We start from the raw sequence: 22,195 nt of genomic DNA, 5'->3' as shown, positions 1-22,195 counted from the left end.
AATAATCCACTGTACGAAAAGTATGAGAGCGCAATTGATTCGACTAAGTTCAATCTGATTCTTTGCGTGACTTGAGATCTTACTTTGTAAAATGGGCAAAAATAGTCGTTTGTACTCTGCAATTCAAACTTAATTGAGTTTCAACTGTTAATTTGAAATCACGATAAACTGCTAAATATCTGCAGCTCGGAAATATCTTATATCGTTATATTTGTTGAAATTATGCGGGTTACTTCCCTAACAAATTATAAATACAATTGTTTAGCAATTCTGTCGTAAATACATTTAAAGTTCATTGATTGTTTATCTCCAAAATTATTATTTGACTTTGTCTACAGAATTTCAATTTATTTCAAGACACTTAGTCAATTTTTAGTCAAAAATAGAAGTAATCGACATATTAAAAATTAAGGGGTGTCAAAGTAGTGCGCCTAAAAATCCAATTTTCGATAATGGCGTTTGGCGAGAATATGGAACTAATTGAAACGAACAGCAATCTGTCTATCAGAACGGAACATTGCAAAAGTAACTGTTGGTTTCAAAGTTTTAAAGGAGTGTGATTTCTCCTTTAATTTGAATATTATTTTCGGAATATGACGGGACGCTCTGTCGTAAAATTTTTTATTCAAGCTATATGCAATCCAACGGTGTGTAACGTTACATCAAGGCAAAAGTGCATCAAACCTGCAGTCCAGTAACCTTTTTTGTCAGGTCTTAGCCTAAGATTGATCACCGAGAAGTTTTTGAAACATAAAACAATTAAGCCTAAACTGAGCGCAATCGGTTTTGTAAATTAGTAGGTTCAACGAAAGTTATGTTAAACGAACTTTTTCCGACCTTTCTACGTAAATTAGAAGATATTTTATGTGCATCTAATCTTTTTATAAGGCTTACATGGTTAAGAGATTACGTAATAATAAATTTTTCTCGCTTTGTTTAAATTGTTCAATTCAATCCACGCATTGCTCATTTAGTTAACTCAATAATACCAACGAAACACAAAGACTGCAAAAATAAATTTGTTCCCCCTTCTGCTTGAAATGACTGCTTTAAAAAGTTTACTATATTATTTATCAACACAAAACACTCATGACATAGATTTTACCTCGCGGTTTTTTTTATTACCTTCTCGAAGAATTTCAAAATCTCAATTTCACCTCGGAGTTTGATAACTTCTCAGTGCTGATAACAACCGTGAGGTGAATCTATATCACGAGTATTCTATTTTTGCAACCAGAGTTACCTGGAAATTTAATTTGATTCGACTTGCTGACACTTTTCAACAAAATTAGAACACTCAAGGGTCATGTTTGTTTGCCTTTGGTTCCAAAAAATTGGTTGATTTGCTCTTCTGTACCACTCAAGTGGCCGTGGGCTAGTACTTTTTTGAAAGTCAATGGTGTTTGGTGATCATAGTTCTGAGCAGAAAAATTCGACAGTGATTATACGTTCCTAGCTTACAACAATCTTTTTTACTCCTTTTTGTTCGTCAATTTGTACGCTGTAGATCTTTTACCGCAGAATTTGTAATAGTAATCCACTGTACGAAAAGTATGAGAGCGCAATTGATTCGAATAAGTTCAATTTGCTTCTTTGCTTGACTTGAGATCTTACTCGGTAAAATGAGCAAAAATAGTCGTTTATACTCTGCAATTCAAACTTAATTGAGTTTCAACTGTTAATTTGGAATCACGATAAACAGCTAAATATCTGCAGCTCGGAAATATCTTATATCGTTATATTTGTTTAAATTATGCGGGTTACTTCCCTAACAAATTAGAAATACAATTGTATAGCAATTCTGTCGTAGTTACATTTAAAGTTCATTGATTGTTTATCTCCCAAATTATTATTTGACTTTGTCTACAGAATTTCAATTTATTTCAAGACACTTAGTCAATTTTTAGTCATTAATAGAAGTAATCAACATATTAAAAATTAAGGGGTCTCAAAGTAGTGCGCCTGAAAATCCAATTGTCGATAATGGCATTTGGCGAGAATATGGAACTAATTGAAACAAACAGCAATCTGTCTATCAGAACGGAACATTGCAAAAGTAACTGTTGGTTTCAAAGATTTAAAGGAGTGTGACTTCTCCTTTAATTCGAATATTATTTTCGGAATATGACGGGACGCTCTGTCGTAAAATTTTTTATTCAAGCTATATGCAATCCAACGGTGTGTAACGTTACATCAAGGCAAAAGTGCATCAAACCTGCAGTCCAGTAACCTTTTTTGTCAGGTCTTAGTCTAAGATTGATCACCGAGAAGTTTTTGAAACATAAAACTATTAAGCCTAAATTGAGCGCAATCGGTTTTGTATATTAGTAGGTTCAACGAAAGTTATGTTAAATGAACTTTTTCCGACCTTTCTACGTAAATTAGAAGATATTTTTTGTGCATCTAATTTTTTTGTAAGGCTTACATGGTTAAGAGATTACGTAAAAAATTTTTCTCGCTTTGTTTAAATTGTTCAATTCAATCCACGCATTGCTCATTTAGTTAACTCAATAACACCAACGAGACAAAAAGACTGAAAAAAGAAATTTGTTCCCCCTTCTGCTTGAAATGACTGCCTTAAAAAGTTTACTTTATTATTTATCAACACAAAACACTCATGACATAGATTTTACCTCGCGGTTTTGTTTATTACCTTCTCGAAGAATTTCAAAGTCTCAATTTCACCTCGGAGTTTGATAACTTCTCAGTGCTGATAACAACCGTGAGGTAAATCTATATCACGAGTATTCTATTATTGCAACCAGAGTTATCTCGAAATTTAATTTGATTCGACTTGCTGACACTTTTCAACAAAATTCCAACACTCAAGTGTCATGTTTGTTTGCCTTTGGTTCCAAAAAGTTGGTTGATTTGCTCTTCTGTACCACTCAAGTGGCCATGGGCTAGTACTTTTTTGAAAGTCAATGGTGTTTGGTGATCATAGTTCTGAGCAGAAAAATTCGACATTGATTATACGTTCCTAGCTTACAACAATCTTTTTTACTCCATTTTTTTCGTCAATTTGTACGCTGTAGATCTTCTGCCGCAGATTTTGTAATAGTAATCCACTGTACGAAAAGTATGAGAGCGCAATTGATTCGAATAAGTTCAACCTGCTTCTTTGCGTGACTTGAGATCTTACTCGGTAAAATGGGCAAAAATAGTCGTTTATACTCTGCAATTCAAACTTAATTGAATTTCAACTGTTAATTTGAAATCACGATAAACTGCTAAATATCTGCAGCTCGGAAATATCTTATATCGTTATATTTGTTTAAATTATGCGGGTTACTTCCCTAACAAATTAGAAATACAATTGTATAGCAATTCTGTCGTAAATACATTTAAAGTTCACTGATTGTTTATCTCCCAAATTATTATTTGACTTTGTCTACAAATTTTCGATTTATTCCAAGACACTTAGTCAATTTTTAGTCAATAATAGAAGTAATCGACACATTAAAAATTAAGGGGTCTCAAAGTAGTGCGCCTAAAAGTCCAATTGTCGATAATGGCGTTTGGCGAGAATATGGAACTAATTGAAACGAACAGCAATCTGTCTATCAGAACGGAACATTGCAAAAGTAACTGTTGGTTTCAAAGATTTAAAGGAGTGTGACTTCTCCTTTAATTCGAATATTATTTTCGGAATATGACGGGACGCTCTGTCGTAAAATTTTTTATTCAAGCTATATGCAATCCAACGGTGTGTAACGTTACATCAAGGCAAAAGTGCATCAAACCTGCAGTCCAATAACCTTTTTTGGCAGGTCTTAGTCTAAGATTGATCACCGAGAAGTTTTTTAAACATAAAACTATTAAGCCTAAACTGAGCGCAATCGGTTTTGTATATTAGTAGGTTCAACGAAAGTTATGTTAAACGAACTTTTTCCGACCTTTCCACGTAAATTAGAAGATATTTTATGTGCATCTAATCTTTTTGTAAGGCTTACATGGTTAAGAGATTACGTAATAAACTTTTCTCGCTTTGTTTAAATTGTTCAATTCAATCCAGGCATTGCTCATTTAGTTAACTCAATAACACCAACGAAACACAAAGATTGCAAAAAGAAATTTGTTCCCCCTTCTGCTTGAAATGACTGCTTTAAAAAGTTTACTATATTATTTATCAACACAAAACACTCATGACCTAGATTTTACCTCGCGGTTTTTTTATTACCTTCTCGAAGAACTTCAAAATCTCAATTTCACCTCGGAGTTTGATAACTTCTCAGTTCTGATGACAACCGTGAGGTTAATCTATATCACGAGTATTCTATTTTTGCAACCAGAGTTACCTGGAAATTTAATTTGATTCGACTTGCTGACACTTTTCAACAAAATTAAAACACTCAAGGGTCATGTTTGTTTGCCTTTGGTTCCAAAAAGTTGGTTGATTTGCTCTTCTGTACCACTCAGGTGGCCATGGGCTAGTACTTTTTTGAAAGTCAATGGTGTTTGGTGATCATAGTTCTGAGCAGAAAAATTTGACACTGATTATACGTTCCTAGCTTACAACAATCTTTTTTACTCCATTTTATTCGTCAATTTGTACGCTGTAGATCTTTTGCCGCAGAATTTGTAATAGTAATCCACTGAACGAAAAGTATGAGAGCGCAATTGATTCGAATAAGTTCAATCCGCTTCTTTGCGTGACTTGAGATCTTACTCGGTAAAATGAGCAAAAATAGTCGTTTATACTCTGCAATTCAAGCTTAATTGAGTTTCAACTGTTAATTTGAAATCACGATAAACTGCTAAATATCTGCAGCTCGGAAATATCTTATATCGTTATATTTGTTTAAATTATGCGGGTTACTTCCCTAACAAATTAGAAATACAATTGTATAGCAATTCTGTCGTAAATACATTTAAAGTTCACTGATTGTTTATCTCCCAAATTATTATTTGACTTTGTCTACAAAATTTCAATTTATTCCAAGACACTTAGTCAATTTTTAGTCAATAATAGAAGTAATCGACATCTTAAAAATTAAGGGGTCTTAAAGTAGTGCGCCTAAAAATCCAATTGTCGATAATGGCGTTTGGCTAGAGTATGGAACTAATTGAAACGAACATCAATCGCTCTATCAGAACGGAACATTGCAAAAGTAACTGTTGGCTTCAAAGATTTAAAGGAGTGTGACTTCTCCTTTAATTCGAATATTATTTTCGGAATATGACGGGACGCTCTGTCGTAAAATTTTTTATTCAAGCTATATGCAATCCAACTGTGTGTAACGTTACATCAAGGCAAAAGTGCATAAAACCTGCAAACCAATAACCTTTTTTGGCAGGTCTTAGTCTAAGATTGATCACCGAGAAGTTTTTTAAACATAAAACTATTAAGCCTAAACTGAGCGCAATCGGTTTTGTATATTAGTAGGTTCAACGGAAGTTATGTTAAACGAACTTTTTCCGACCTTTCTACGTAAATTAGAAGATATTTTATGTGCATCTAATCTTTTCGTAAGGCTTACATGGTTAAGAGATTACGTAATAAACTTTTCTCGCTATTTTAAACTGATCAATTCAATCCACGCATTGCTCATTTAGTTAACTCAATAACACCAACGAAACACAAAGACTGCAAAAAGAAACTTGTTCCCCCTTCTGCTTGAAATGACTGCTTTAAAAAGTTTACTATATTATTTATCAACACAAAACACTCATGAAATAGATTTTACCTCGCGGTTTTTTTTATTTCCTTCTCGAAGAATCTCAAAATCTCAATTTCACCTCGGAGTTTGATAACTTCTCAGTGCTGATAACAACCATGAGGTGAATCTATATCACGAGTATTCTATTTTTGCAACCAGAGTCACCTGGAAATTTAATTTGATTCGACTTGCTGACACTTTTCAACAAAATTACAACACTCAAGGGTCATGTTTGTTTGCCTTTGGTTCCAAAAAGTTGGTTGATTTACTCTTCTGTACCACTCAAGTGGCCATGGGCTAGTACTTTTTTGAAAAACAATGGTGTTTGGTGATCATAGTTCGGAGCAGAAAAGTTCGACGGTGATTATACGTTCCCAGCTTACAACAATCTTTTTTACTCCATTTTATTCTTCAATTTGTACGCTGTAGATCTTTTGCCGCAGAATTTGTAATAGTAATCCACTGTACGAAAAGTATGAGAGCGCAATTGATTCGAATAAGTTCAATCTGCTTCTTTGCGTGACTTGAGATCTTACTCGGTAAAATGGGCAAAAATAGTCGTTTATACTCTGCAATTCAAACTTAATTGAGTTTCAACTGTTAATTTGAAATCACGATAAACTGCTAAATATCTGCAGCTCGGAAATATCTTATATCGTTATATTTGTTTAAATTATGCGGGTTACTTTCCTAACAAATTATAAATACAAGTGTTTAGCAATTCTGTCGTAAATACATTTAAAGTTCATTGATTGTTTATCTCCCAAATTATTATTTGACTTTGTCTACAGAATTTCAATTTATTTCAAGACACTTAGTCAATTTTTAGTCAATAATAGAAGTAATCGACACATTAAAAATTAAGGGGTCTCAAAGTAGTGCGCCTAAAAGTCCAATTGTCGATAATGGCGTTTGGCGAGAATATGGAACTAATTGAAACGAACAGCAATCTGTCTATCAGAACGGAACATTGCAAAAGTAACTGTTGGTTTCAGAGATTTAAAGGAGTGTGACTTCTCCTTTAATTCAAATATTATTTTCGGAATATGACGGGACGCTCTGTTGTAAAATTTTTTATTCAAGCTATATGCAATCCAACGGTGTGTAACGTTACATCAAGGCAAAAGTGCATCAAACCTGCAGTCCAGTAACGTTTTTTGGCAGGTCTTAGTCTAAGATTGATCACCGAGAAGTTTTTGAAACATAAAACTATTAAGCCTAAACTGAGCGCAATCGGTTTCGTATATTAGTAGGTTCAACGAAAGTTATGTTAAACGAACTTTTTCCGACCTTTCTACGTAAATTAGAAGATTTTTTATGTGCATCTAATCTTTTTGTAAGGCTTACATGGTTAAGAGATTACGTGATAAACTTTTCTCGCTTTGTTTAAATTGTTCAATTCAATCCACGCATTGCTCATTTAGTTAACTCAATAACACCAACGAAACACAAAGACTGCAAAATGAAATTTGTTCCCCCTTCTGCTTGAAATGATTGCTTTAAAAAGTTTACTATATTAATTATCAACACAAAACACTCATGACATAGATTTTACCTCCCGGTTTTTTTATTACCTTCTCGAAGAATTTCAAAATCTCAATTTCACCTCGGAGTTTGATAACTTCTCAGTGCTGATAACAACCGTGAGGTGAATCTATATCACGAGTATTCTTTTTTTGCAACCAGAGTTACCTGGAAATTTAATTTGATTCGACTTGCTGACACTTTTCAACAAAATTACAACACTCAAGGGTAATGTTTGTTTGCCTTTGGTTCCAAAAAGTTGGTTGATTTGCTCTTCTGTACCACTCAAGTGGCCATGGGCTAGTACTTTATTGAAAGTCAATGGTGTTTGGTGATCATAGTTCTGAGCAAAAAAATTCGACAGTGATTATACGTTCCTAGCTTACAACAATTTTTTTTACTCCATTTTATTCGTCAATTTGTACGCTGTAGATCTTTTGCCGCAGAATTTGTAATAGTAATCCACTGAACGAAAAGTATGAGAGCGCAATTGATTCGAATAAGTTCAATCCGCTTCTTTGCGTTACTTGAGATCTTACTCGGTAAAATGAGCAAAAATAGTCGTTTATACTCTGCAATTCAAGCTTAATTGAGTTTCAACTGTTAATTTGAAATCACGATAAACTGCTAAAAGATCTGCAGCTAGGAAATATCTTATATCGTTATATTTGTTTAAATTATGCGGGTTACTTCCCTAACAAATTAGAAACACAATTGTATAGCAATTCTGTCGTAAATACATTTTAAAGTTCATTGATTGTTTATCTCCCAAGTTATTATTTGACTTTGTCTACAGAATTTCAATTTATTTCAAGACACTTAGTCAATTTTTAGTCAATAATAGAAGTAATCGACATATTAAAAATTAAGGGGTCTCAAAGTAGTGCGCCTAAAAAACCATTTGTCGATAATGGCGTTTGGCGAGAATATGGAACTTATTGAAACTAACAGCAATCTGTCTATCAGAACGGAACAATGCAAAAGTAACTGTTGGTTTCAAACATTTAAAGGAGTGTGACTTCTCCTTTAATTCGAATATTATTTTCGGAATATGACGGGACGCTCTGTCGTAAAATTTTTTATTCAAGCTATATGCAATCCAACGGTGTGTAACGTTACATCAAGGCAAAAGTGCATCAAACCTGCAGTCCAGTAACCTTTTTTGGCAGGTCTTAGTCTAAGATTGATCACCGAGAAGTTTTTGAAGCATAAAACTATTAAGCCTAAACTGAGCGCAATCGGTTTTTTATATTAGTAGGTTCAACGAAAGTTATGTTAAACGAACTTCTTCCGACCTTTCTACGTAAATTAGAAAATATTTTATGCGCATCTAATCTTTTTGTAAGGCTCACATGGTTAAGAGATTACGTAATAAACTTTTCTCGCTTTGTTTAAATTGTTCAATTCAATCCACGCATTGCTCATTTAGTTAACTCAATAACACCAACGAAACACCAAGACTGCAAAAAGAAATTTATTCCCCCTTCTGCTTGAAATGATGGCTTTAAAAAGTTTACTATATTCATTATCAACACAAAACACTCATGACATAGATTTTACCTCCCGGTTTTTTTATTACCTTCTCGAAGAATTTCAAAATCTCAATTTCACCTCGGAGTTTGATATTTTCTCAGTGCTGATAGCAACCGTGAGGTGAACCTATATCACGAGTATTCTATTTTTGCAACCAGAGTTACCTGGAAATTTAATTTGATTCGACTTGCTGACACTTTTCAACAAAATTACAACACTCAAGGGTCATGTTTGTTTGCCTTTGGTTCCAAAAAGTTGGTTGATTTGCTCTTCTGTACCACTCAAGTGGCCATGGGCTAGTACTTTTTTGAAAGTCAATGGTGTTTGGTGATCATAGTTCTGAGCAGAAAAATTCGACAGTGATCACACGTTTCTAGCTTACAACAATCCTTTTTACTCCATTTTATTCGTCAATTTGTACGCTGTAGATCTTTTGCCGCAGAATGTGTAATAGTAATCCACTGTACGAAAAGTATGAGAGCGCAAATGATTCGAATAAGTTCAATCTGCTTCTTTGCTTGACTTGAGATCTTACTCGGTAAAATGAGCAAAAATAGTCGTTTATACTCTGCAATTCAAATTTAATTGAGTTTCAACTGTTAGTTTGAAATCACAATAAACTGCTAAATATCTGCAGCTCGGAAATATCTTATATCGTTATATTTGTTTAAATTATGCGAGTTACTTCCCTAACAAATTAGAAATACAATTGTATAGCAATTCTGTCGTAAATACATTTAAAGCTCAATGATTGTCATCTCCCAAATTTTTATTTGACTTTGTCTACAGAATTTCAATTTATTTCAAGACACTTAGTCAATTTTTAGTCAATAATAGAAGTAATCGACATATTAAATATAAGGGGTCTGAAAGTAGTGCGCCTAAAAAACCATTTGTCGATAATGGCGTTTAGCGAGAATATAGAACTAATTGAAACGAACATCAATCTGTCTATCAGAACGGAACATTGCGAATGTAACTGTTGGTTTCAAAGATTTAAAGGAGTGTGACTTCTCCTTTAATTCGAATATTATTTTCGGATTATGACGGGACGCTCTGTCGTAAAATTTTTTATTCAAGCTATATGCAATCCAACGGTGTGTAACGTTACATCAAGGCAAAAGTGCATCAAACCTGCAGTCCAGTAACCTTTTTTGGCAGCTCTTAGTCTAAGATTGATCACCGAGAAGTTTTTGAAACATAAAACTATTAAGCCTAAACTGAGCGCAATCGGTTTTGTATATTAGTAGGTTCAACGAAAGTTATGTTAAACGAACTTTTTCCGACCTTTCTACGTAAATTAGAAGATTTTTTATGTGCATCTAATCTTTTTGTAAGGCTTACATGGTTAAGAGATTACGTAATGAACTTTTCTCGCTTTGTTTAAATTGTTCAATTCAATCCACGCATTGCTCATTTAGTTAACTCAATAACACCAACGAAACACAAAGACTGCAAAAAGAAATTTGTTCCCCCTTCTGCTTGAAATGATTGCTTTAACAAGTTTACTATATTCATTATCAACACAAAACACTCATGACATAGATTTTACCTCCCGGTTTTTTTATTACCTTCTCGAAGAATTTCAAAATCTCAATTTCACTCCGGAGTTTGATAACTTCTCAGTGCTGATAACAACCGTGAGGTGAACCTATATCACGAGTATTCTATTTTTGCAACCAGAGTTACCTGGAAATTTAATTTGATTCGACTTGCTGACACGTTTCAACAAAATTACAACACTCAAGGGTCATGTTTGTTTGCCTTTGGTTCCAAAAAGTTGGTTGATTTGCTCTTCTGTACCACTCAAGTGGCCATGGGCTAATACTTTTTTGAAAGTCAATGGTGTTTGGTGATCATAGTTCTGAGCAGAAAAATTCGACAGTGATCGTACGTTCCTAGCTTACAACAATCCTTTTTACTCCATTTTATTCGTCAATTTGTACGCTGTAGATCTTTTGCCGCAGAATGTGTAATAGTAATCCACTGTACAAAAAGTATGAGAGCGCAATTGATTCGAATAAGTTCAATCTGCTTCTTTGCTTGACTTGAGATCTTACTCGGTAAAATGAGCAAAAATAGTCGTTTATACTCTGCAATTCAAATTTAATTGAGTTTCCACTGTTAGTTTGAAATCACAATAAACTGCTAAATATCTGCAGCTCGGAAATATCTTATATCGTTATATTTGTTTAAATTATGCGGGTTACTTCCCTAACAAATTAGAAATACAATTGTATAGCAATTCTGTCGTAAATACATTTAAAAATCATTGATTGTTTATCTCCCAAATTATTATTTGACTTTGTCTACAGAATTTCACTTTATTTCAAGACACTTAGTCAATTTTTAGTCAATAATAGAAGTAATCGACATATTAAAAATTAAGGGGTCTCAAAGTAGTGCGCCTAAAAAACCATTTGTCGATAATGGCGTTTGGCAAGAATATGGAACTAATTGAAACTAACAGCACTCTGTCTATCAGAACGGGACATTGCAAAAATAACTGTTGGTTTCAAAGATTTAAAGGAGTGTGACTTCTCCTTTAATTCGAATATTATTTTCGGAATATGACGGGACGCTCTGTCGTAAAATTTTTTATTCAAGCTATATGCAATCCAACGGTGTGTAACGTTACATCAAGGCAAAAGTGCATCAAACCTGCAGTCCAGTAACCTTTTTTGGCAGGTCTTAGTCTAAGATTGATCACCGAGAAGTTTTTGAAACATAAAACTATTAAGCCTAAACTGAGCGCAATCGGTTTTGTATATTAGTAGGGTCAACGAAAATTATGTTAAACGAACTTTTTCCGACCTTTCTACGTAAATTAGAAAATATTTTATGTGCATCTAATCTTTTTGTAAGGCTCACATGGTTAAGAGATTACGTAATAAACTTTTCTCGCTTTGTTTAAATTGTTCAATTCAATCCACGCATTGCTCATTTAGTTAACTCAATAACACCGACGAAACACAAAGACTGCAAAAAGAAATTTGTTCCCACTTCTGATTGAAATGACTGCTTTAAAAAGTTTACTATATTATTTATCAACACAAACCACTCATGACATAGATTTTACCTCGCGGTTTTTATTACCTTCTCGAAGAATTTCAAAATCTCAATTTAACCTCGGAGTTTGATAATTTCTCAGTGCTGATAACAACCGTGAGGTGAATCTATATCACGAGTATTCTATTTTTGCTACCAGAGTTACCTGGAAAATTAATTTGATTCGACTTGCTGACACTTTTCAACAAAATTACAAAATTACAACACTCAAGTGTCATGTTTGTTTGCCTTTGGTTCCAAAAAGTTGGTTGATTTGCTCTTCTGTACCACTCAAGTGGCCATGGGCTAGTACTTTTTTGAAAGTCAATGGTGTTTGGTGATCATAGTTCTGAGCAGAAAAATTCGACAGTGATTATACGTTCCTAGCTTGCAACAATCTTTTTTACTACATTTTATTCGTCAATTTGTACGCTGTAGATCTTTTGCCGCAGAATTTGTAATAGTAATCCACTGTACGAAAAGTATGAGAGCGCAATCGATTCGAATAAGTTCAATCTGCTTCTTTGCGTGACTTGAGATCTTACTCGGTAAAACGAGCAAAAATAGTCGTTTATACTCTGCAATTCAAACTTAATTGCGTTTCAACTGTTAATTTGAAATCACGATAAACTGCTAAATATCTGCAGCTCGGAAATATTTTTTATCGTTATATTTGTTTAAATTATGCGGGTTAATTCCCTAACAATATAGAAATACAATTGTATAGCAATTCTGTCGTAAATACATTTAAAGTTCATTGATTGTTTAACTCCCAAATTATTATTTGACTTTGTCTACAGAATTTCAATTCATTTCAAGACACTTAGTCAATTTTTAGTCAATAAAAGAAGTAATCGACATATTAAAAATTAAGGGGTCTCAAAGTAGTGCGCCTAAAAATCCAATTGTCAATAATGGCGTTTGGCGAACATATGGAACTAATTGAAACGAACAGCAATCTGTCTATCAGAACGGAACATTGCAAAAGTAACTGTTGGTTTCAAAGATTTAAAGGAGTGTGGCTTCTCCTTTAATTCGAATATTATTTTCGGAATATGACGGGACGCTCTGTCGTAATATTTTTTATTCAAGTTATATGCAATCCAACGGTGTGTAACGTTACATCAAGGCAAAAGTGCATCAAACCTGCAGTCCAGTAACTTTTTTGGCAGGTCTTAGTCTAAGATTGATCACCGAGAATTTTTTGAAACATAAAACTATTAAGCCTGAACTTAGCTCAATCGGTATTGTATATTAGTAGGTTCAACGAAAGTTATGTTAAACGAACTTTTTTCGACCTTTCTACGTAAATTAGAAGATATTTTATGTGCATCTAATCTTTTTGTAAGGCTTACATGGTTAAGAGATTACGTAATAAACTTTTCTCGCTTTGTTTAAATTGTTCAATTCAATCCACGCATTGCTCATTTAGTTAACTCAATAACACCAACAAAACACAAAGACTGCAAAAAGAAATTTTTTCCCCCTTCTGCTTGAAATGACTGCTTTAAAAAGTTTACTATATTATTTATCAACACAAAACACTCATGACATAGATTTTACCTCGCGGTTTTTTTTATTACCTTCTCAAAGAAATTCAAAATCTCAATTTCACCTCGGAGTTTGATAACTTCTCAGTGCTGATAACAACCGTGAGGTGAATCTATATCACGAGTATTCTGTTTTTGCAACCAGAGTTACCTGGAAATTTAATTTAATTCGACTTGCTGACACTTTTCAACAAAATTACAACACTCAAGGGTCATGTTTGTTTGCCTTTGGTTCCAAAAAATTGGTTGATTTGCTCTTCTGTACCACTCCAGTTGCAATGGGCTAGTAATTTTTTGAAAATCAATGGTGTTTGGTGATCATATTTCTGAGCAGAAAAATTCGACAGTGTTCATACATTCCTAGCTTACAACAATCTTTTTTACTCCATTTTATTCGTCAATTTGTACGCTGTACATCTTTTGCGGCCGAATTTGTAATAGTAATCCACTGTACGAAAAGTATGAGAGCGCAATTGATTCGAATAAGTTCAATCTGCTTCCTTGCGTGACTTGAAATCTTACTCGGTAAAATGAGCAAAAATAGTCGTTTATACTCTGCAATTCAAACTTAATTGAGTTTCAACTGTTAATTTGAAATCACGATAAACTGCTAAATATCTGCAGCTCGGAAATATCTTATATCGTTATATTTGTTTAAATTATGCGGGTTACTTCCCTAACAAATTAGAAATACAATTGTATAGCAATTCTGTCGTAAATACATTTAATGTTCATTGATTTTTTATCTCCCAAATTATTATTTGACTTTGTCTACAGAATTTCAATTTATTTCAAGACACTTAGTCAATTTTTAGTCAATAATAGAAGTAATCGACATATTAAAAATTAAGGGGTCTCAAAGTAGTGCGCCTAAAGATTCAATTGTCGATAATAGCGTTTGGCGAGAATATGGAACTAATTGAAACGAACAGCAATCTGTCTATCAGAAAGGAACATTGCAAAAGTAACTGTTGGTTTCAAAGATTTAAAGGAGTGTGACTTCTCCTTTAATTCGAATATTATTTTCGGAATATGATGGGACGCTCTGTCGTAAAATTTTTTATTCAAGCTATGTGCAATCCAACGGTGTGTAACGTTACATCAAGGCAAAAGTGCATCAAACTTGCAGTCCAGTAACATTTTTTGGCAGGTCATAGTCTAAGATTGATCACCGAGAAGTTTTTGAAACATAAAACTATTCAGCCTAAACTGAGCGCAATCGGTTTTGTATATTAGTAAGTTCAACGAAAGTTATGTTAAACGAACTTTTTCCGACCTTTCTACGTAAATTAGAACATATTTTATGTGCATCTACTCTTTTTGTAAGGCTTACATGGTTAAGAGATTACGTAATAAACTTTTCTCGCTTTGTTGAAATTGTTCAATTCAATCCACGCATTGCTCATTTAGTTAACTCAATAACACCAACGAAACACAAAGACTGCAAAAAGAAATTTGTTCCCCCTTCTGCTTGAAATGACCGCTTTAAAAAGTTTACTATATTATTTATTAACACAAAACACTCATGACATAGATTTTACCTCGCGGTTTTTTTATTACCTTCTCGAAGAATTTCAAAATCTCAATTTCACCTCGGAGTTTGATAACTTCTCAGAGCTGATAACAACCGTGAGGTGAATCTATATCACGAGCATTCTATTTTTGCAACCAGAGTTACCTGGAAATTTAATTTGATTCGACTTGCTGACACTTTTCAACAAAATTACAACACTCAAGGGTCATGTTTGTTTGCCTTTGATTCCAAAAAGTTGGTTGATTTGCTCTTCTGTACCACTCAAGTGGCTATGGGCTAGTACTTTTTTGAAAGTCAATGGTGTTTGGTGATCATAGTTCTGAGCAGAAAAATTGGACAGTGATTATACGTTCCTAGCTTACAACAATCTTTTTTACTCCATTTTATTCGTCAATTTGTACGCTGTAGATCTTTTGCCGCAGAATTTGTAATAGTAATCCACTGAACGAAAACTATGAGAGCGCAATTGATTCAAATAAGTTCAATCTGCTTCTTTGCGTGACTTGAAATCTTACTCGGTAAAATGAGCAAAAATAGTCGTTTATACTCTGCAATTCAAGCCTAATTGAGTTTCAACTGTTAATTTGAAATCACGATAAACCGCTAAATATCTGCAGCTCGGAAATATCTTATATCGTTATATTTGTTTAAATTATGCGGGTTACTTCCCTAACAAATTAGAAATACAATTGTATAGCAATTCTGTCGTAAATACATTTAACGTTCATTGATTGTTTATCTCCCAAATTATTATTTGACTTTGTCTACAGAATTTCAATTTATTTCAAGACACTTAGTCAATTTTTAGTCAATAATAGAAGTAATCGACATATTAAAAATTAAGGGGTCTCAAAGTAGTGCGCCTAAAGATTCAATTGTCGATAATGGCGTTTGGCGAGAATATGGAACTAATTGAAACGAACAGCAATCTGTCTATCAGAACGGAACATTGCAAAAGTAACTGTTGGTTTCAAAGATTTAAAGGAGTGTGACTTCTCCTTTAATTCGAATAATATTTTCGAAGTCACACACCTTTAAATCTTTGAAACCAACAGTTACTTTTGCAATGTTCCGTTCTGATAGACAAATTGCTGTTCGTTTCAGTTAGTTCGATATTCTCGCCAAACGCCATTATCAACAATTGGGTTTTTAGGCGCACTACATAGAGACCCCTTAATTTTTAATATGTCGATTATTTCTATTATTGACTAAAAATTGACTAAGTGTCTTGAAATAAAATGAAATTCCGAGGTGAAATTGAGATTTTGAAATTCTTCGAGAAGGTGATAATAAAAACCGCGAGGTAAAATCTATGTCATGAGTGTTTTGTGTTGATAATTGAAATAGTAAATTTTTTCAAGCAGTCATTCAGTACCTGAAATTGACTGTAGAAACCCAGCCCAAAAAATTGACGGTGGGAGAGCACTTTCCGGCCGATTACCCGTACTCATCAATTCTCACGTTGGTCAAAACGTCTTTGTATGTGAAGACAAATAAAATCATTCAACTCTACTGCGCGTGGGTTGGTTTCTATATAAAGTTTTGTTTGACTATCCTTCTATGTCTTCTTTTTCAGTGCAGAAATGCAGAAGTTTGAAACTACGATCTGGCTAAAATGTCGTGGTCGATAACATAGGTCAAAAGATTTCAATTTAAATTAGCTAAAAATATTTTACTTGACTGACATGTGAATAGATCTTAGTTCCGAATCTCGGAGGTGATTTCATATTTTCATCAACATTTCATGAGAATCATATGTGGCCTAGATACAATCGAGTTCAATAGCTGGAGGTCGGTGGATGTTAGAATCAGGTTTCCGTTGTTGGGAAAATTTACTTCTGACATGTGATTGATAGGTCAATAAGATAATGATAGCGCCAAAACAAAATTAGAATTGAGATTAGTTTTCTGGTCATTACTTAACGACATAGCAACAAAGTTCGCCAGGTAAGTTCTTCCTTTGTTCTTGGAAACTTTAATAGAGGAAACTTCTAAATATCTTGTTGTTTCCTAGAAACCATTACGTCCTCCCTCTTTTTTAGGCAAGTTTGTGGGTATAGGTTCTCCAAACCTCTCGAGTTGTCTTCTATTTCTTGTTGATGTTCGTGAAGGCTCTGGTGGTTCGGGTTGTTGGTGCTGTGCAGCTTATGTGGCTGCAGAAGCTTCATCCTGATGTGAAGGTCCCACATCGGCGTTCTGAACTTGTTGCTCTGATTGACATATGGTCTCCTCCACTGCTGGTTCGGTTTTCACAATGTCCTCTTCTAGAATCGGAATTTGGTTGTCGCTCACTAGAATAGTCCGTGTTGAAATTTCGGGCTAAATGAAAGATGTGTTCAAGTTCTTTCTGATAATGAAGTTAGCAGGAACTTTTTTTGTCTTTTCATTGGCTTTGAATGGAATGGGTTCACATAAATCGAATCATGTTATTACTGCAAGTCTCACTCTGCGTCCCAACAGGAATTCAACTGGAGTTTCCTCCATGTCTTTGACGTGTTGCAATGTGTCATCAGTGCCCTTTGCAGGATTGCTCCAAATGACACATTAAGATTGCGACTCCATGCTTGAAGTGCCCGCTTCACTGTCTGAACTGCTCTTTAAGCTAGTCCTTTAGCTCTTGGATGAGAGACCGGGGTGATTCCTTTTTCTGTATTCCCAGTATTTCACACCACTCTTTAAGGTCACCACGTAGAAATTCGGAACCATTATCGGGTACTTAGGTTTTTGGTATTCTTAATCTTGCAAAGAACAGACTAATATATATTTTAACTGTTTCTGATGTTCTATTTCCCGCGAGGAAAGCTTCTATCCAGCCAGAACCCGCGTCAACAATTACTAAGATTTTGCCTTGGTCCATAACATAACCGCAGTCCATGTGGAGAAGTTCCCAAACGTCGACTTTGGGCCACGCATAGACTGTTTTTCCCATGCTAGGCCTGTTCATTTGACAATTCTTACATTTACTAACCAAATGTTGAAGGTCTTGGGTAATGCCAGGCCATCATGCTATCATTCTGACTGTTGCATCAGCTGCATTTTTTCCAAGATGTGTCTCTTGCGCTCTGGCCAAAACCAAGTGTCGTAGTTTGGGTAGAATAAATAGGAACAACACTCCTGAAGATGATTCCATTGTGTATGGTCAGTGCATATTTGTGATGTTCGAATCCTTTTTCCGCTTCTGAAGATTGTTTCCATTTTCCGCTTTTAATTGTTTTCATTATGTCCTGGAAGAGTATGTTTGTTCCAATTTCAGCTTTGATTTCTGCCTGGGTCACCAAATCACTCTGAGTGAAGTAGATGTTATTGATGCGAAGCACACTCGATCATTGTCGGATTCGTCTTTGTCAAAATCCATTCTGCTCAAAGCTTCTGCTTGGTGTATCTGTTCTCCCGGTGTGTACTTTAAATCATAATCAAAGCCCATTAAATCTATTTCCAATTTTGCGATTCTAGCTGATGCTGTTTTCGGGATTTCTTCGTCTGGTGCAAAGAGATATTTGAGTGGTTTGTGGTCCGTCTGTAAGGAAATCGTCGTCCAAGAAGGAATTGCGTCACTCTTGTGACCACGAATACAATTGCCAGTGCTTTCCGCTCTATTTTTGAGTAGTTGTACTCCGCTGGCGTCAACTTTCGCGGTACATATATGACTGGATATCCTTCTTGCTAAAAAAAACCCCGCCAATTGTTTTTTCAGATTTGTCAGTTGTAACTAATGCCTCTATTTGTAAACTATATGGCTGTACAAGTGGTTTAGCACATAATTCATTTTTTATGTCTTCAAAAGCTTTTTGTTGCAACTTGCTCCATGAGAATTCGCTATTTCTCATGTCATTTAAAGTAGCATTTTTGTTGCAAAATCAGGGATCACACTTCCGTAAAAATTTGCTAGCACAACAAACGATTCATGTTGTTTGTTGTTAGTTGGTGCTTTTGCATTTTTTTCAACAGGTTTAAGATCTGATGCTTCCTCCCTTGGAATGCAGTATCCCAAAAAACTAACGTTATCGACTGGTTTTGGGTTAGACTTTTTCTCATTAATAGTAAAATTTTTCTCGCGTAGTCGATTCTTGCAAGCATTGTTTTATCGAACTGTTCGTTGGTAGTTCCATACACCAACACATCGTCCTAAAATTTCACGACACCTTTGATTCCTTTGAGTGTTGATTCCATGCCATTCTGGAACATTGAAGAGGAGTTTTTAAATCCCTGAGGTAGTTGGCATATCTTGAACAGTCCCTGAGATGTGTTGATTATGCGTACATCTTTCTCCTCCTCGTCAAGTTCAACTGGATATTAGGCATCTGAGAGGTCAATTTCGCCAAAGTATGAGGCCCCAAGTAGGTTGTGGAGGATCGTCTCCATGTCTGGTATTGGGTAGTTCTCATCCATCACATTGCCATTGATATGCACTTTCAAGTCAACACAAAGTCCCAGTTCTCCACTATTCTTTCTCTGCCACACAACTGAAGATGCATTAGTGTTTCCTCTTGGCTGTACCAGTTCAAATATGCCCTGTCTGACCACCTCTTCCAGCTTCTCTGAGAACCTGTCTTGAAAAGGTACAGGTTTCTTTCTGGCTTTGCAGAACATTGGCTGTGATCAGGTATCAGCAGAACATTGGCCAGTATCAGCTTCACATGAGCTTTGTAACGTTTTACAGCAAGTAAAAGCTCGGTTGTGATGTTGTCCATGCCGTGCTTGGGTAGAAGATCCCTACTAAGTAGTCCAAATTCTTTATCAGACTGCGCAACTGCTAGTCGTTTTTGTGTGAGCTTGCTTCCGTTCCACTCAACGTCACAAGTCAGTGATCCCAGAAGCGTTAATTGATTACCATTATAAGCTTCGAGATGTCTTATCTTACTATCCAACTGAGTTTTACCAAGCTCAATCCATCATTTTTTGATGATATCACTGTGCTATCTGCACCTGTGTCAACCTGCACACTTATTTTGCAATTATTTACTGAGATATATTCCCATGTCGCAGACATGCTTATGATTTGTTCTTTAGTATAAAACGTTCCCAACTCTGATGCTGGAGATGCTTGCTCTGAAGAATTGTTTTCTCCTTCGCAAAAGTTATTTTGTTTATTGTACTTACCTGAATTTGTTTGCAGTTTGCTTCTACACATTTTTGAGAAGTGCCCCACTTTTTCACAGGTGATGCATTTTTTCTTAGCACTGTATAGCGTCTAACAGAATGTGGCTCAACTCCACATCTAGTGGCTATATTGTTGCTTTTTTAGCCGTAAATCTTTCTTTGGTTTTCCAAAGGTATTTTTAAAGTTGAACTCAATTACTTTTTTCACAGTAAAGGTGTTATAACCTGATGAAGAACTTGCAAAAATCGTTGCCTAACTTCTGAACTGTAAGCTTTTGATCATTTCCGTAATCAATAATGTTGGTTTTGCTTCAATACTATCTATTAAACTAAGTTTTGTTTCAGGTCCATCAATCTTCAGATAAACTTTTTTTATCAAATTTTCTTCGAGCTTCGCCGCTGTTTTGAGTTTTTCGAAGTCACAATAGCGTGCTTATTCTCAAAGACGTGCTAGGAAATAGTCATGTGACTCCTCTAAACCTTGTTTTAGAGACAGAAATTTAGCCTTTTCTGCCGTTAATACTCTCTCTTTAGGAGAAATATAATTTTGATTCGCCAATCTGATGTCTTTATACGGAGTGTCTATCAAATTCCTAATATAATTAGGCTCCTATTATTCATAACTGCATCGTGCCCGCAAACACTAAGAAAGAGATTGGTTACCTGTAGGTCCGTCTGTGTCGATCTGGTCCCTCTTCTTCTCTGCGCGACATTTCGCCACAAAAGAAAAAATCCACGCCGTAGCTGTTTCTGCATTCTGTAGATCCAAAATTTGTCTCTCTGTAATTGGTCTGGACACCATTGTCTTGATCGATAATAGGGGTCAAAAGAATTCAATAAAATCAATTTTAAATTAAAATTTGGAACTGAAAATATACATAAATTAGCTCGTATTTATAGTAGTTATCTATGCAAAAATATACAGAGAAAATTTAAATTAGCTAAAAATATTTTACTTGCCTGACATGTGAATAGATGTTCCGAATCTCGGAAGTGATTTCATATTCTCATCAACATTTCATGAGAATCATATGTGGCCTAGATACAATCGAGTTCAATAGTTGGAGGTCGGTGGATGTTAGAATCAGGTTTCTGTTGGTGGGAAAATTTACTTCTGACATATGATTGATAGGTCAATAAGTTAATGATAGCGCCAAAACAAAATTAGAATTGAGTTTAGTTTTGTGGCCATTACTTATCGACATAGCAACAAAGTTGGTTAGGTAAGTTCTCCTTTTGTTCTTTGAAACTTTAATAATTAAAACTTCTTAGTTTCTTGATGTTGTTTTGAAACCATCACATAAAGTTGTTGACACATCACATGTTGAAATCCTCTTGCCCAATTAACAATTAGGTTTTAAAGGGACGTTTTGCACAACAACAACAAACAGACCGCGAACAAAACTAGCAAAAGTAATCAAAATTTAGTTAGGGAAAAAACTTAATTTTGTATGCATCTAGTGTGGAACAATTCCTCAAACCCTCAACTGCTATTGCATGAAAGGTATGAGATTTTTTCTGTTATGAATTTTTCTGGTAAGAGGGTATTAAGGATTTTAGTGAGCAGATTTATGATCTGGTGCATCAAAAGTATGAAGCAGAATTAGCCAGAGCGACGTTTGAATCGAACGAACGTGCCTTCGTTAGAGTTAGTGGATTTGTTATTCGACATAGTGCGATAAAAGTTCTAGTCCAGACCATAACGTCTGGTATAATACCCCACCACAGACAAAAACTGTATCGTATGGAACTGAAATTTGAATGTCGCCTGATTTTTTCATTACACCACCCTGAGTTGCGGCATTAATACCCAAAATTTGCTTGGCATACGTCTCAATAGAGTTCGGACCAAGTATGTTCGGTCTGTCTCCATGAATTATATGTGTATACTTTGGTCTATAATTAGGCCCATTTTGAATTTTTAAAAACTCACCTTTAAGTAGTCGACGTTTCAAGCAGTCAAAATTTGATCACTTAGTTTTACACTGCAGTTTTACATATGTAACTATGAGAATCTAAACTATGAGAAAAAAGAATAACACAAGAAAAATTTTTGTGATGATAGTCAAAACGGTCCCGTCAATAGTAGCCGTCGATGTTCGATGGTGATATTTCGTTCGGTTGAGAAGATTGGTATCCAATCAAATAGGCCGCTGAAGCATGGCCGTGGCATACAAGGCATGGCCAAATGCGTTAATTTAAAGCGTACGCATGTTAGTTAATTGGTGGCGGTCAAGCAAGCCGAT

General features: G+C 34.9%; 1 protein-coding gene across 1 annotated transcript in view; it reads right to left on the bottom strand.

Annotated features, from left to right (window-relative positions):
* The window catches only part of LOC142337417 (uncharacterized), a 44,924-nt gene extending 22,963 nt beyond the window's left edge, over nucleotides 1–21,961 (bottom strand). Inside the window, exon 1 of the mRNA XM_075386620.1 lies at nucleotides 21,883–21,961. The gene's annotated coding sequence lies outside the window, so the exon portion shown is untranslated. The remainder of the gene's footprint in view (nucleotides 1–21,882) is intronic.
* Nucleotides 21,962–22,195: the final 234 nt, after the last annotated feature.

The sequence above is a fragment of the Convolutriloba macropyga genome, chromosome 4, assembly GCF_964194025.1.
Source record: "Convolutriloba macropyga chromosome 4, txConMacr16.3, whole genome shotgun sequence".
Taxonomy (NCBI): Eukaryota; Metazoa; Xenacoelomorpha; order Acoela; family Convolutidae; genus Convolutriloba; species Convolutriloba macropyga.
This window is presented reverse-complemented; position numbering and strand designations above follow the sequence as displayed.